This window comes from Salvelinus sp. IW2-2015, unplaced genomic scaffold, assembly GCF_002910315.2.
Source record: "Salvelinus sp. IW2-2015 unplaced genomic scaffold, ASM291031v2 Un_scaffold1811, whole genome shotgun sequence".
Lineage (NCBI taxonomy): Eukaryota > Metazoa > Chordata > Actinopteri > Salmoniformes > Salmonidae > Salvelinus > Salvelinus sp. IW2-2015.
The window spans coordinates 105,225-123,288 of record NW_019943184.1 but is presented as its reverse complement, the minus strand read 5'-3'; the positions used below and the strand labels follow the sequence as shown (position 1 = coordinate 123,288).

Here is an 18,064-nt window from a genome sequence, read left to right as displayed (position 1 = left end):
TATTTAGAATTGAAGGCACACTTAACCAGCATGGCTACCACAGCATTCTGCAGTGATACGCCATCCCATCTGGTTTGGCCTTAGTGGGACAATCATTTGTTTTTCAACAGGACAATGACCCAACACAACTCCAGGCTGTGTAAGGGCTATTTGACCAAGAAGGAGAGTGATGGAGTGCTGCATCAGATGACCTGACCTCCACAATCACCCGACCTCAACCCAATTGAGATGGTTTGGGATGAGTTGGACTGAATTAGTAGGTGTTCTAAAACTTTTGACCGGTAGTGTATGTATATATATATTTTTTAAATTATTGCAGAAAAAACAGTARACATTCATACAAGAAGTATACAAACAGACAATGATAACATATGCAACAAATTACAAATTATACAAAGGCCTTAGAGGATGCACACATGTGGATTGTTTTAACAGCTTTTTTATTGGAAGAATGTTGAATGGTCTTAATGTACTGCTAGAATTCCTTCTAGAAAACACGGAAGAGTGGTTTAATATGAGTGAATTTACATATATGAATATTACCTTTTTATCATTAGCATAATTAGATTTATGAGGTAAAATTGTTTTTCTATATCCTTTTTATAGTTAAGGAAACCGAGCAGCACATTTTCCCATAAAAACGAAACTCATCAAGAATATTAACAATTATAAAACTATGAATATCGTTCCATCATTTCTTTACATCTAGACAATGTCAAAATAAATGCAAAACTGTTTCTGGATGGTCAACACAAAAAGTACAGTTCATGTTAATGTCTTTTTTGAGTTTCTTCAGGTAATGATTTACAGGGTCGTACTTATGGATCATTCTGAAAGAGACCTCTTTCACCTGGTTAACAAGCAGGTATTTGTGTGGTAATAACCAAACTTTTTTTCCCAACAGATATTAGTGCCCAATGTATTCCAGTAAGTTGTGACATAGCGGTCGGGCTACACGTCTAAACAGACTAGACTATGGCGAAACTCTCTAGGTGGAGGAATCTGATCAATGTTGTAGTTACTATAGTTACAAAGTAACATAAAATTGAAGCCACCAAAACGAGAGAAGATATAATGAGGGATGAAATTCTATATTGATGTTGGATTCTTTAAGAAATCTTTAGCCCAATTTATCTTAAAAGTATTATTTAAAGTAGGAAAATCAACAACAACAAAAAAGTAGACCACCATATTAATATGTGTTCATAACGACAGATTTCCTAATGTAAAGTGTATAATTTTTCCAGATAAAGTTGAAAAGCATCTGGTCAACCACTTTACCTATTTTGTTGTCAAGATTTAGGGACTGGGCTGCAATAGAGATCCCTTTTAATATCTCTGTCAGCAATAGAGATCCCTTTTAATATCTCTATCAGCTATAAAGATCCCTTTCAGTATCTCTGTCAGCAATAGAGATCCCTTTTAATATCTCTGTCAGCAATAGAGATCCCTTTTAATATCTCTGTCAGCAATAGAGACCCCTTTTAATATCTCTGTCAGCTATAAAGATCCCTTTTATATCGCTTGATTTAACAAAACTTGTAAGAAGTTGGGTTGCAAGCAGGAAGAGATAAGGCAAAATTGGGCAACCTTGCCTAATTCCTCTTTTCAAATCAAATCTAGGATAAGTGCCATGCTTTAATTTAATGGAACTGTTCCCATTCATATAATGGATCACCGGGGGCAAACTACCTGCCCTCAATGACACCTATAACACCCGATGTCACAGGAAGGCAAAAAAGATCATTAAGGACAACAACCACCCGAGCCACTGCCTGTTCACACTGATACCATCCAGAAGGCGAGGTCAGTACAGGTGCATCAAAGCGGGGACCGAGAGACTGAAAAACAACTTCTATCTCAAGGCCATCAGACTGTTAAACAGCAGTCACTGACTCAGAGAGGCTGCTGCCTGCATTGAGACCCAATCACTGGCCACTTTAATAAATGGATCACTAGTCACTTTAAACAATGCCACTTTAAATAATGCCACTTTAATAATGTTTATATATCTTACATTACTCATATCAAATGTATATACTGTATTTTATACCATCTATTGCACCTTGCCTATACCGCTCAGCCATCGCTCATCCATATTCTCATTCACCCCTTTACACTTGTGTGTATTAGATAGTTGTTGGGGAATTTGTTAGATTACTTGTTAGATATTACTGCACTGAAGGAACTAGAAGCACAAGCATTTCGCTACACTCACAATAACATCTGCTAACCATGTGTATGTGACCCCAAACATTTGATTTGATAAAAAATTATTTTACTAGAACTACAAAAGAATTCCCCAAAACCAAATTTCTCAAGGGAGAGATGTTCCACTGTATCGAAGGCTTTATAAAAGTCTAAGAAGACAATAAAACTGTCTTTGAAGATTAGATATATGTCTATTCCTCATGAAGCCAGATTGGGTCTCTTCTATAATTGAGTCCAATTACTGCCTTCATTCTTTTTTGMAAATATAGAGGCTAATATTTTGTAGTCGTTATTGAGCAGATAGATTGGACGCCAATTATCGAGGAGAAGCAAGTCTTTCTTGGGCTTAGGTATTAATGTAATCAGACCATGAGTCGAACTGGGAGGGAGAGCATTATTTGCAATGCTTTCAGAAAAGACCTCTAACAGAAATGGGGATAAATGTTGAGAAAACGTTGTGTAAAACTCAGCAGATACACCAACAGTCCCAGGAGACTGTTCAATTGAATAAATGATGTGTTCAACTATAATAGGGTCATTAAACTGTCCCCCCCCCCCCCCCCAGCCTCCCCAATTGATTTCACATCCCCCAGAGAGTCAAAAAAAAGATTTGAGGACATCTCACAATACTTAGAACTATAAATGACAATTCATACAGTAATAACTGGGAGCTTTTTAAATATGAGGTTGGAAAATATTTATGAAAATATGGGAGTATTCTTTCCAAGACGAGGAGAGCTGAAGAAGAAAGTGTAATTACCACTCTAAAAAATAATACAATTCAACAATTAAATATGAATGGTCTCATCACATATGATCCCAAATTAATCTCAAATTTGAGTTGTAATTTATACAGGAATTTATATAGTTTTATACTGCTAAATCGTCTTTTCTGTTACAGTTGCCTGCTTGCATCGCTAGGTGGCAGTAGTCGCACATCATTTATCAGAGTGACAGTCATTACCTCTTGACAACAACAATGCTTTCAATAGATTTTTGATCGATTCAATTATGCTAGTTGTTGTTATCTTGCAATCTAGTTAACCTTTACAGTTGAATGCATGCGTGGCATAAAGTACATTTTCCCTAGTTAGTAGCAGCTCGTACTGTCAACAAGAGGAAATGACGTGACGACACGTGAGGTTGGACTTCCAGCCGAGATACGTTTTGCCGTTGCTGAGTGAGCAGCCAGCAAGAAGTTTACACTTTCTCTGAGGAATAAATAATACCTTATTTTTTGGGGGGGGGATGAAAAGGAATTGAACATATGACTTTTCGTATGTCAAACGTATATGGAGTAATTGGTAAGTGGAGCATACGTTGGATTAGCTAACGGTTAGTTAGCTAATGTTAGTTGGGGGGGGATGCTAAATAGATAGCTAGTAACGTTAGCTCCAAGCAAGGCTGCCAATTCCTGGTCATGGAGTGGAAGGCCGAAACACTTGTTAGTTTCTACATGGTAGTTAATTGCACTCGTCTGTTGTCCCATGTCTGAATTAGTAACTTTATTAATTAGACAGGGAGGATGACAACCAGAAGTTTAGCTAACGTTACGTTTTGAAAAACAGTTTAATATCGCTCCGGTAGCTATAGTAACTAGCTAATTTGATGAACTCTAACGTTGCGGACGGTTAGCAATTTTGTTGAACTATAACGTTATATAAATTTAATGATCAATCTATTGTTTATCTGCTGACTTTTTCGTAGCTAACGTTAGCCGCTTGGAAGTTAGTTACTGTTAGCTAGCTTGCTATCCTCAACCTAACCGGCTGGCCAGCGAATAAATTGATTCTTGACTGTCTGTTGTGAAATTATATCTGTGGTTTGTAGTTACCTTAAAGTTTCATTAGTAGTATGTACAGGATACACATAGTAGAACTTACTATACACCGTCCAACGAAATGCTTAACGTTACTTGCATGTACCTTCTCAACAATGCAACAACAAAAATAAATGATAAAATCTAAGAAATGATAAAATCTAAGAATACGAACATAAAGTAAATGTCAGAGTATAATGAACATTATAGCATTAGTATAATAATGGAAGGCACAATTTATAGTCCAATATTTACGTGTTTTGGGGAAGGGGGGATTGGTGGGCAAGTGTTTAAATTGTGCAGTATTTAGCAATACTACGTGTGTGTGTGTGTGTGCAGTTCAAGGCACCAAGCTATTAGCTAGAGGTTTCCTCATTAACTGTTCTTTTCTTCTCTGTCTCATTGGCAGGAAATGGACCAGAGGCCAGATTTGGAAGCAGCACTTCTGCARCTTTAGAGAAGCAAGTTATCACAACTTGAAGTACTCCTCTCGAATGATAGTGACGTGTATTTGCACAAGCTAAATGTAAAGTAACTAGGTGTTGACAAGCTATCCAGCCAATTAGCTAGCTGCTATGGATATCTTTCCAAGACCTAGTGGAGAAATTCAAAGAAAAAACCCACAGCAGGATTTCGAGCTTATTCAACGAGTTGGGAGCGGCACATATGGAGATGTGTACAAGGTATTTTTTAAGCTACCATCAAACTGAATAAACAGTCTGTATTAGATTTGGTTGTTCTGAATTTAGATCTTTGTCTAACCAAAACAAGCACACACATCTGTTGAGAGGCACGAGATCCCTGTGCTTGAGTGCTTCTATCCCCTATCTAATTCCTATTGAAATCTGGCCAGAGTTACTGACATGAAGTTGTCAAGGTAGGATTTCACTCCCCCAGGCCCGTAGTTCATTTCTCTCTCTCGCAATGTGTTAAAGCTTTTATATCCAAGATGTTAGTAAAGTTCTGTGATGGCGGTGTGTATGTTGTATAGCCTACTAGCACCTTGATGCAAAGCACTGAACTTTTACAGTTGTCAGTTTGCCAGTAGTTACAGGGGCATTTTAGTTTTTGAATGGAAACTAAAATGAATGCTCATCTACATGGCATGTGAAGTATTTTGTTATCTGTTTTAAACAATTTTTTTGCAGCCTGAAGTTAATAGAAAACGTATACCTAGGTACGTTATCAAGCTCTTAGTTATCCATTTAAAAAAAAAAATCACTTTTGCCTGTTTTGACAGGAGCTGTCTTGTGAAGTTTTGAGGATTTATTTTAGAGTGGTGAGTCACCTACCACAAAGGCTTTCATTTRCTCCTGATGAGTTTAGCATCTGCCCACCATGTTATCACTCCAGTGTTTTGGGTWCCTAATACAGTAGCTGAAGGACACAGCAGTCTACCGCAGGGATYTTCAACTCGATTCACCCGCGGGCCGTTTTTTTCTTGAGCGGATAGTTGGAGGGGTGGAACATAATTACAAATAATTTGTAGACTGCAAATTGACCGCAAGAAGCCCWAACAGATATAATGTTAGACTAAAACAGTCATTTCAAATTTCACGTCGTGTATCTCTACTATGCGTGGGAATACATTAACAGATTACTTAAATTWAAAAAAAATGACCTGGAGTTGATTTCCTGTTTTTGTTGTTGTCTTTTTTTTAATGTAGCAACAAGGAAAATTCCACACGTGATGTAGCAACGACAGTGAATAGAAGTTTCTACSTCTAACCTATTTATTCTATCAGGTAGTAGCTACACGGGATGGATTGAACCAATATCTTTACTCATGAAGGTCTTTCATATGTTTTGATGACGTCGTCAGAACATTGCTAAGCAGGTCCGCGTACTTGGCTGTACAGTCAGAACCAGAATCGTTCTACGATAGCGACGATCTACACAGTACACTGATTTTATAACTGGGAAGAAGGAATCATTTGGGCAACCCAATGCCTTTCTTGATGTTATTCACTGCCAGAAAAACCTGAACTTTTGTCAGGCCGTTTTTTCATAGTGGCCCTGTGTTGTATTTAGTCCTCCCAGTATGAACCACCAGACTATTTATTGTAGGATGCATCTGTAACCCTGTAGTAACCCATGGTTATTTCCCAAATGGCACCCTAGTCCCTATATAGAGCACTACTTTTGACCAGAGCGCTATGGGCCCTGGTCTAAAGTAGTGCACTATATAGGGACTAGGGTGCCACTTGGGAAATACCCTATGTAATAAAGTAATTGTACTGCAACCCCCCCACCTCTGTTATTGTTTGATGGAGCATGTGGTTAAAGTAGAAGCTAGATGGATTGGAAGGGAAAGCTAGGAGTGATCCAGCTCCCATTTTCCTGGCAAAGCTTTGAGGAGAGAGAGAGAGAGAAAGAGTGTATTTACTTAACAAAGGGACAATTTATTGGATCGGATTTGAGCCTTCCAATCTAGACATTTTCCTGTCTGTTCCCAAGTTCAAAATCACAATTGTGCAGACAGTTGCATGTAAACAATTTTTKATTATTATTATTTTATTTTTTAAAGTGTTCTTGTTTACCTATTTGTAATGGATGACTTGGCTACCGATTTGCCCCAGTGTGTGATAGTTGAAGCAGCTAGTCTGTCAAGCCCTCGCCTCACAAAGTAATCTGTGGAAGGCCAGTCCCACCCCAGACACCCCCACAGCCGAGGCAGGCCACTGGTGGAATGCAGTGCCTGGTATTTTCCCAGAGAGAGCCATGMACACGCAAGYCAAGTTCCAAATGGCACCCTATTCCCTATTTAGTGCACTATTTCTGTCCAGGGCAAATAGGGCTAAATAGGGAATAGGGTGCCATTTGATATGCAGACCAGGACTACGGCAGGCAGAGTGAAATACGATCAGGTCCTTGTCTAAACATGTGACCCGAGTGGGAGTGTTCTTTGCCATACCGACAGCGGGAAATACTTCAAATTTGAAAAGTCCCTCCCCCTAAACAATGATGTTGGTCTGCTGTAGTGCACAGATGTGTTGGAGATATTTGTCAAATTGAGAGGACCAGGAAGTAAACCCATGAGGGTTGAGTTTGATTGGYTGTTTTGTTACTCGGCTCGTCTCTTTTTTTGATGGAAAGTGTGTTTCATCCAGGGATGGACATTTTATGCTAGCCCGAAGCTAGTACCTATCAGACTAGGCTTGTAGAAAATGTTCCCAACTAGCCTGCCAGAAAGTAAAATTGGGAATTTTTAAGTAATCTCATGGCACAGGTTTTTATAACTGATGTAGTGAAAATTGTGGTCTACTAGCCAGGCTTGCCAGTGCCCAAAATCCTTCAATTCTATCCCTGGACTTTCATCTATCTCTGTCTGTTTATTGTCCCAAGTCTATAAATGGGGAGGTGAATCAGTATTGAAGATTAAACCGACAATATTTTGCTTATTCATATTTTATCCTGGACTGATTTTGTTGTAATGTGCAAACTTTAATTTGAGAAATGTAACACCGGTTTGAACAGGAAGGTAGTTCCTGGACCTCTTGGAGCGATGAATCCTCCCTTTGTGGAAATTCAATGAAAGTAGACTGAGCATCTCTATCAGAGTGCAATACCAGAGAGGGAGACGTGTGGTGGGGGTGGCGGGACTTGGCTGTGTGTGTGTGGCGGGACTTGGCTGTGTGTGTGTGTGGGGGTGGCGGGACTTGGCTGTGGGGGTGGAGGGACTTGGCTGTGGGGGTAGAGGGACTTGGCTAAGACAAAAGAATGGACTTTTGCTTTTTATCCTGAAATCAATTAGCCTTTTTTTATTTCAATTTTATTTTTACCTTTAACTAAACAAGTCAGTTAAGAGCAAAATCTTATTTACAATGACGGCCAGGGAACATGACAGGGAACAGTGGGTTAACTGCCACAGTACGACAGATTTTTACCTTGTCAGCTCGGGGATTCGATCTAGCAACCTTTCGGTTACTGGCCCAACGCTCTAACCACTAGGCTACCTGCTGTCTTAAGTTCAACTTAAGTACAAAACCTTTTGCACATACAGTATCACAGCTTTGCCTAGTCTCTATGTCTTGTGCCTAGTCTCTGTATGTCTTGTGTGATGTTGTTTGTATRTCTTAAAGGGATACTTTGAGATTTATAATTTTTTTAAGCCCCTTTTTCGTGGTATCCAATTGGTAGTTACAGTCTTGTTTCATCGCTGCAACTCCCGTATGGACTCGGGAGAKGCGAAGGTCGAGAGCCATGCTTCTTCCGAAACCCAACCAAGCCGCACTGCTTCTTGACACAACGCCCACTTAACCCGGGAAGCCAGCCGCACCAATGTGTCGGAGGAAACACCGTACACCTGGCGACTGTGTCAGCGTGCACTGCGCCCGCCACAGGAGTCGCTAGTGCGCRATGGCACAAGGACATCCCTGCCGGTCAAACCCTCCCCTAACCCGGACGACGCTGGGCCAATTGTGCGTCRACCTKTTGGTCTCCCGGTCACGGCCGGCTGTGACAGAGCCTGGACTCGAACCCAGAATGTCTAGTGGCTAGTCCACTGCGCCACTCGGAAGGCCCTGCCAATGAGACCCTTTATCGACTTCCCCCGAGTCCGATTGAAGTCGTGGATACCATTTTTATGTCTCTGTCCATTATGAAGGAAGTTAAGAGGTAGTTTCGCGACTGGAAGTCAATGGGTATCTGCTAGCATGAACAGTCGAAACAGTTTGCATTATATTATGCCGAAATTTAGTGACGTTTTGGTGTTCAGCAGTTTTTTTGGGGGGGCCCTTTGCTCGCACATTGTTTTCTTGAGTCAAGTCGATGTTCGGTAGCCGACGTCTACTCCCCTTTGTCGGTGATTTGTCAACAGGGGTGGGAACTATGGATAGTGTTTTTCAATGAAGTGTTTTCTGTCATTCAACGAGACAGAGGAGAGTGTAGCAGCTAGGTCCTTCTGTCTGCAGTGCACTCCTAGTTTTCACATTTCACTGGTCAAGTACTGCACCAAACAACATTGCTAGCTGTGAAATTGTATTACTGGCTAATAATGGCTATGATGTTGCTACGGTGTCTCAAGAGGGACAAACAACAGTAATATAGCTTGACCGGTCTCCCGGTCGCGGCCGGCTGCGACAGAGCCTGGACTCGAACCCAGAATCTCTAGTGGCACAGCTAGCACTGCGATGCAGTACCTTAGACCACTGCGCCACTCGGGAGGCATGAAACCTTATTTACATAAGTATTCAGACCCTTTATGAGACTCAACTGAGCTCAGGTGCATCCTGTTTCCATTGATCATCTTTAAGATGTTTCTACAACATGATTGGAGTCCACCTGTGGTAAATTCAATTGATTGGATATGATTTGGAAAGGCACACACCTGTCTATATAAGGTCCCMCAGTTGACAGTGCATGTCAGAGTAAAAACCAAGYCRTGAGGTYGAAGGAATTGTCCGTAGAGTTCCGAGACAGGATTGTGTCAAGGTACATATTTGGGGAAGGGTACCAAAACATTTCTGTACCATTTGAAGGTCTCCAAGAAAAGTGGCCTTCATCATTCTTAAATGGAAGAAGTTTGGAACCACCAAGACTCTTCCTAGAGCTGTCCACCCAGCCAAACTGAGCAATTGGGGGAGAAGGGCCTTGGTCAGGGAGGTGACCAAGAACCTGATGGTCACTCTGACAGAGCTTCAGAGTTCCTTTGTGGAGGTGGTTGTCCTTCTGGAAGGTTCTCCCATCTCTGCAGCACCCCACCAATCAGGCCTTTATGGTTGAGTAGCCAGACGGAAGCCACTTCTCTGTAAAAGGCACATGACAGCAAGCTTGGAGTTTGCCAAAAGGCACCTCAAGACTCTGACCATGAGAAACAAGATTCTCTGGTCTGATGAAACCAAGATTGAACTCTTTGACCTGAATGCAAGYGTCACGTATGGAGGAAACCTGGCACCATCCCTAAGGTGATTCTTGGTGGCAGCATCATGCTGTGGGGATGTTTTTCATCAGCAGGGACAGGGAGACTAGTCAGGATCGAGGGAAAGAGGTACAGAGATCCTTGATGAAAAGCTTCTCCAGAGCACTCAGGACCTCCGACTGGGTCGAAGGTTAACCTTCCAACAGGACAACGGCCCTAAGCACACAGCCAAGACAACGCAGGAGTGGCTTCGGGACAAGTCTGAATGTTCTTGAGTGACCCAGCCAGAGCACGGACTTGAACCCGATCAAACATCTCTGGAGAGACCTGAAAATAGCTGTGCAGCGACGCTCCCCGTCCAACCTGACAGAGCTTGAAAGACTCTGCAGAGAAGAAAGTGGAGACCCTCCCCAAATCCAGGTGTGCCAAGCTTGTAGCGTCATACCCAAGAAGATTTGAGGCTAATCGCTGCCAATGGTGCGTCAACAAAGTACTGAGTAGATGGGCTGAATACTTGTGTACATGTGATAATTTGCAAAAATTTCTGAAAACCTGTTTATGCTTCAGCATAATGAGGTATTGTGTGGAATGATGAAAAATCGAATTTAATCCATTTTAGAATAAGGCTGTAACGTAACAAAATGTGGAAAAAGTCAAGGGCTCTGAATGCTTTCCCGAAAGCTCTGTACGAGGACTCCTTTAGGAGACATATCCTAGAAGCTCTGTACGAGGACTCCTTTAGGAGACATATCCTAGCCTAGCGTCTTGAGCTAGATTTGAGGCTCATGGCGACCTACTTCCTCCGGCCCAGATGGAAACACTGAATCATGACCTAAACATTTCAGGACTGTCTGGTGGTGTCTCTCTGGTTTGGTCAGTACCCGTATGAAGAACCACAGCCCCATTTTGAACTGAACTAACTCGTGACTAATGAATAGGGATATACAGTAACATAATTTTACAGTTTGAATTTTAATTCTGCCCCCCCCCCCCCMATATAGGCCTATCTGATAACAGGGGTTTCATGATATTGTGCGACTATTTTTCCCCAACACTGACTGTCTCCCCGGTCCACACTCTTATTCTCTCTTTCAGGCTCGAAACATCCAAACGGGAGAGCTTGCTGCTGTCAAGATTATTAAACTGGAGCCAGGTGAGTTGGATATAACTACAATYCCTCTCTACTTACTGTATACATGAAAATGACCCCATAATTAACTCTGAAGGATTTAAAGAAACTCAAAATATTAAACATGAGTTAAGAACATTTATTTGTGGTTAACAGGATTTTTTTTWATATWTTTTTTTGCCTTTATTTAACCAGGCAAGTAGGTTAAGAACAAATTCTTAATTACAATGACGGCCTACCCCAGCCAAACCGGGACGTCGCTGTGCCCTATGGTACTCCCAATCACGGCCGGTTGTGATACAGCCTGGAATCGAACCAGGGTCTGTAGTGACGTCTCGAGCGCTGACATGCAGTGCCTTAGAACTCTGTGCCACTCGTGAGCCTAGCGTCCTAGCGCCAATATCCACCAAAGAACAACTATCCTGTATGATAGTGAATAGTTTAGTTTACATTCTTAGGTACAACTTAACTGACTTGCCTAGTTAAATAAATAAAAAAATGCGTTAAGGAAAGAAATACCACAAATTAACCTTTTATTTTATTTAAAAAAAMCCTTGTCTCATCGCTACAACTCCCGTACGGGCTCGGGAGAGACGAAGGTCGAAAGCCATGCGTCCTCCGAAATACAACCCAACCAAGCCGCACTGCTTCTTAACACAGTGCGCCTCCAACCCGGAAGCCAGCCGCACCAATGTGTCGGAGGAAACACCGTGCACCTGGCTCCCTTGATTAGCGCGCACTGCGCCCGGCCCGCCACAGGAGTYGCGGCCACCCAGAGTCCCTGGTGGCGCAGCTRGCGCTGCAGTGCCCTAGACCACTGCGCCACCCGGGAGGCCCCCACAAATTAACTTTTTAAGGAGGGACACTTGATAATTGAAAGACATTCCAGGTACCTTATGAAGCTGGTTGAGAGAATTCCAAGAGTGTGCAAAGCTGTCATCAAGGCAAAGGGGTGGCTATTTCAAGAATCTCAAATATAAAATATATTTTTTATATGTTTAACACTTTTTGGGTTACTACATGATTCCATATGTGTTATATCATATTTTTGATGTCTTCACTATTATTCTACAATGTAGAAAATAGTAAAAATAAAGAAAAACCCTGGAATGAGTAGATGTTGTACAACTTTTGATCGGGTGTGTGTACATACATACAGTTGAAGTTTACATACACCTTAGCCAAATGCATTTAAACTCAGTTTTTCACAATTCCTGACATTTAATCCTAGTAAAAATTCCCTGTCTTAGGTCAGTTAGGATCACCACTGTATTTAAAAAATGTGAAATCTCAGAATAATAGTAGAGTGATTTATTTCAGCTTTTATTTCTTTCATCACATTCCCAGTGGGTCAGAAGTTTACATACACTCAATTAGTATTGGGTAGCATTACCTTTAAATTGTTTAACTTGGGTCAAACGTTTCGGGTAGCCTTTCGCACAAAGCTTCCCACAAGAAGTTGGGTGAATTTTGGCCCATTCCTCCTGACCGAGATGGTGTAACTGAGTCAGGTTTGTAGGCCTCCTTGCTCGCACACGCTTTTTCAGTTCTGCCCACAAATTTTCTTAAAGGATTGAGGTCAGGGCTTTGTGATGGCCACTCCAATACCTTGACTTTGTTGTCCTGAAGCCATTTTGCCACAACTTTGGAAGTATGCTTGGGGTCATTGTCCATTTGGAAGACCCATTTGCCACCAAGCTTTAACTTCCTGACTGATGTCTTGAGATGTTGCTTCAAAATATCCACATAATTTCCCCACCTCATGATGCCATCTATTTTGTGAAGTGCACCAGTCCCTTCTGCAACAAAGCACCCACATAACATGATGCTGCCACCCCCCGTGCTTCACGGTTGGGATGGTGTTCTTCGACTTGCAAGCCTCCCCCTTTTTCCTCCAAACATAAAGATGGTCGTTATGGCCAAACAGTTCTATTTTTGTTTATTCCGACCAGAGGACATTTCTCCAAAAAGTACGGTCTTTGTACGGTATGTGCAGTTGCAAACCGTAGTCTGGCTTTGTTATGGCGGTTTTGGAGCAGTGGCTTCTTCCTTGCTGAGCGGCCTTTCAGGTTATATCGATTTAAAGGACACATTTTTCTGTGGATATAGATACTTTTGTACCTGTTTCCTCCTGCATCTTCACAAGGTCCTTTGCGGTATGACGGCTGCGTGGTCCCGTGGTGTTTATACTTGTGTACTATTGTTTGTACAGATGAATGTGGTACCTTCAGGCGTTTGAAAATTGCTCCCAAGGATGAACCAGACTTGTGGAGGTCTACAATTTAACAACAATTTTTTTCTGATGTCTTGGCTGATTTCTTTTGATTTTCCCATGATGTCAAAAGAAGAGGCACTGTGTTTGAAGGTAGGCCTTGAAATACATCCACAGGTACACCTCCAATTGACTCAAATGATGTCAATTAGCCTATCGGAAGCTTCCAAAGCCATGACATAATTTTCTGGAATTTTCTAACCTGTTTAAAAGGCACAGTCAACTTAGTGTATGTAAACTTCTGACCCACTGGAATTGTGATACAGTGAAATAATCTGTCTGTAAACAATTGTTGGAAAAATTACTTGTCTTGCACAAAGTAGATTTCCTAACCGACTTGCCAAAACTATAATTTGTTATCAAGAAATTTGTGGAGTGGTTGAATAACGGGTTTTAATGACTCCAACCTAAGTGTATGTATACTTCCGACTTCAACTGTACATAAACATCTAAATATATTCATATCTTAAAATAAAATAAAAACGTTTTCTTAATTACCCTCCAACCCTTCCCCCAGTTGGAGTAAACTAGTGAACAGCAGCACGGAGGCCTGTATTTTCAGCTCATACATACTATATACATTTCATGGACACAGTCTATTTTACAATAGTTCTATTTTGTTCATTTTTCTCCTGTCCTTCTTCTACCCTCAACCTCTCCCATCTATTTCTGATGTCCATCCGGTTTGATTTCTATTTGCCATATCTTTCAAACTGTGCTCTTTAAAAAAAAAATATATATATATATATATATATATATATATATATATATATATAGTTTTTAACCTATATACAAAACTTTACCGATACTGATATATCTGCCGATATTACTGTTTTACATTGGGGAAATTAGTGTCGTTTCTCAAATTGCCATCCAAAAGCACAGTTATCCAAGAAATAATGTTTCAAGTGTTTTCTTACACGGTGACCATAGTGACACGTCATGAGATTGTCAGTAACCAAGGGAATCGTATTCTTATGTTCAGATAAGATTGAGATTCAATTTTTTTCCCCTATCCTTTTTTCATTGAATATCGCTTATCGGTGAAACTTCATCTGAAGCCGACTAGAGGCTTTTCAATCTCCAGCATTTTCAATKTATTTTTTAAATGCGCTTTGAGATTCTTTGAAAAGCCGCTATACAAGTTTTAAATGATGTGTTATTTGTGTTCCTCCAATTTCACCTCTTCTTCTACGCTGACTAGAGGTGTGAGGAAAAACAACATGTCTCATACTCTTAAAAAGTCCTGTGGTTCGTGCGGAGGCAGAGCTGGTGTCTGCGTCCTGCATCTAAGACTGCACCCTATTCCCTATATAGTGCACTACATTTGACCAGAGCCCCCATAGGTACTAGGGTGCCGTTTAAGACGCATCAACTGGTTTCTTAATCTCTTAGGGAAGTGCTCATTCTGACAGGAAGTGACCTGTCTTTGAGGCTTCCARCAACATGAGAACATTGTGGGTCGCTTTACTTGTTGGTCGCTCTCTGTGACTGCTTCTCAAATGCCTCCTTATTCCCTATAGATGTGGTACTGTTTTTTTGTTTACCAGTGCCTTATGGGTAGTTGTCCCTATGTTAGAGAGTAGGGTGCCATATGGGAGGAAGACCTTGTTGTGCTCTTCGGCGCCTCCCAATAACTCACTGAAATGTGCCTCTTGCTCAAATGTGTATGGTTCCCTGKCCTCTTATTGGCTCCAAATCTGTAATGGCAGGGTCAACAGGTCATCTCTGCACTGTTAAAACAAGAYATGTACAGTTCTGGGCAATAAGAATGGCTGTTGTATTGACATTAGGCTCTTACCTCTCTATACRTAGGCCTATGGACTCACCTCTATAAATGTAAGCCATCTCAGAAGTGCTTTATGTGAATGGTACCTACTACAGTAGTCTATTTCTAGCAGTTCTTATGTATGAGGWTACTGGTTTCTGTAGAATTCCTCAGTTCCTGCCAGTAAAAACACTGAACTGTGAAGCCCCTCTTGTCTTGAGGATGTAGTAGTGTAGTACACATTTAGTCTGTTTGTGTATGCGTCTGTCTAGTGTCAATAGAGACGAGAGCAGTACAGTACTGCTAAGAGGATTTAAAGCTAGCGTTAAATTGAGCTTCGCCAGGTGATTCTCGGTAATGAGAGCTATTTATAAAGCTTGTTTGTTTCTCTAGCTCGCTAACGCTGATGGGCCATTCACACCACGCGCAGCTTTACCCTGCTCTCACAGCTCTGAGGAAGGTGCTCTTACGTTTTAAATGGTTTTAACAAGGGCTCTGTATAGTGTGCCATTTGTGAGGCAGCCCGTTGCAACAGACATCCGGTTGTCTGTGTTTCTGTCACAGAGCCCACAGGAGGATGTCTTCACTTCAGTAGACAGGGCTGCTAACTCAGACTCTTTTGAGTCATGCACAATAGTCCTTTTATATTCAAAATGTATTCCCTACTGGAACGTCAGGGCTGTATCCATAAAGCATAGGAGGGGTTATGAATACTATTATATGGACAGGAGGGGAGCTGATCTTAAATCTGCACTTCTTCTCTGAGACACTTTAATAGTGGCCCAGCTCATCATCTTCCCCATCTTCAAACCCACCCTGTCTGTGGACCTGTCCTCGTATAGCCTTAGTGCTTGTCTGTTTGTGCTATCACGCCAACTCCCTTGTCACTTGGTTGACAATGAGCAGCAAACAGATCTGGGACCAGGCTAGACCTGTCCTCTCCCCTGACCGAATCGAAAAAATGAAGGCAAAGCATCACTTCTGCAGCAGTAAATAGTGATTGCCTGTCACGGTAGAGTGACACTGTGTACAAGCCTGATCAATTCTATGCAAAGGAGATGTCAGGCTGACTGGTTTTCTGATCCACGCCCCTACTTTAAAAATAAAAGGATCTGTGACCAAAAGATTCGTATCTTTATTCCCAGTCATGTGAAGTCTATAGCTAATTTTTTTGTATATATTATTTTAGCAGTTTATTTGTTTATTTTCTCCCCTTTTTCTCCCCAATTTCGTGATATCCAATTGCGATCCAATTACGGTGTTGTCTCATCGCTGCAACTCTCCAACGGGCTCGGGAGAGGCGWYGRTCGAGTCACGCRTCYTCTAAAACRTGACCCGCCAAACCGCGCTTCTTAACACCCGCCCGCTAAACCCGGAACTGGTCAACTGATGACCATWGTCAGCCTGCAGACGCCCGGCACACCACAAGGTGTCACTAGAGCGCGATGAGCCAAGTAATGCCCCTCCAGGCCAAACCCTCCCCGAACCTGAGCGATGCTGGACCAATTGTGCGCCGCCCAATGGGACTCCCCGGTCACGGCCRTTTGTGACACAGCCTAGGATCGAACCCGGGTCTGTAGTGACGACTCAAGCAGTGCCTTAGAGCGCTGCGCCTCTCGTGGGGCCCTAATTWATTTATTTCAATTGACGGATTTCCTTATGAACTATAACTCAGTCCAATTTTTTAAAATTGTTGCATGATATCCAACTAGCGCCGTGGTCGATATCCAACTAGCACCACACGGTCGGTATCCGACTAGCGCCACGCGGTCGGTATCCGACTAGCGCCACGCGGTCGGTATCCGACTAGCGCCACGCGGTCGGTATCCGACTAGCGCCACGCGGTTTGTGTGTTCCAGGGACCGTCTCTTAGTCTCCTTCCTAGGTCTGTCTCTGGCTGTGTCACATGCCACCCTATTCCCTGTATAGTGCACTACTTTTGGCCAGAGCCCATAGGGAATAGGGTGCACTACTTTTGGCCAGAGCCCCCAGAAGGGAATAGGGTGCACTACTTTTGGCCAGAGCCCCAGAAGGGAATAGGGTGCACTACTTTTGGCCAGAGCCCCAGAAGGGAATAGGGTGCACTACTTTTGTCCAGAGCCCATAGGGAATAGGGTGCACACTTTTGGCCAGAGCCCATAGGGAATAGGGTGCACTACTTTTGTCCAGAGCCCATAGGGAATAGGGTGCACTACTTTTGACCAGGGCCCCATAGGAATAGGGTGCACTACTTTTGGCCAGGGCCCCATAGGGAATAGGGTGCACTACTTTTGGCCAGAGCCCCCATAGGGAATAGGGTGTCAGTTGAGATGCAACCTCTGTCTCACTGCTGCTGAATTGAGAGCAGATGGTGTCGCTGCAGTGCGTAGTGTTAGACTCCTACTTCCTTTTACCCGAAAGGGGGGAAGAAATAAATATCTAATTATATATTATAATATATAAATAAAGGGATGCATAAAGTCCACACAACTCTACCGATACCCAGTCTAGATGTTACAGTGGTGGTACTTTTATAAATTACAGCAGCTAGTAGCTAGCTAAACACTCTAAGTGTGTATTTCTAGGAATTCAAGCGAATCACAGACGGTCTGCACTAGATATTACGTGAACCCTGTACGTAATAGTTTATAGGACATGGTTAGTTTATATGCAGCGTGTTGTGGTATGATAAACCTGTACCGTAGTCATTCGTCCGGTCATATTGAAACGGAGGAGTAAAGTGGTTTGGAGCTTGGCAAGGCAAGGGGAAAGATTTAGTGATCTGTAAAATGTACGTGTTTAACTGTACCTCCACTGAATATGAAGTCTAGAAGGATAACTTTATGGTCTGATAGTCACTGTTGCTGCAGTTCTGTCAAGTTCTATCATTACTCAAAGGGGAATATTATTGTGTGTGTCTGTCTCTGTCTCTGTCACTCTGTCTCTCTATTTCTCTTTCTCTCTTTCTCTCTCTGTCTCTCAGTCTTCTGGTCTCTGTCTCTGTCTCCTGTCTCTTGTTCCTCTGT

At 42.1% G+C, this 18,064-nt stretch overlaps 1 pseudogene; it reads left to right on the top strand.

Annotated features, from left to right (window-relative positions):
- Positions 1–3,365: 3,365 nt before the first annotated feature.
- Positions 3,366–18,064, top strand: part of LOC112072063 (mitogen-activated protein kinase kinase kinase kinase 5-like) — an 80,170-nt pseudogene continuing 65,471 nt past the window's right edge.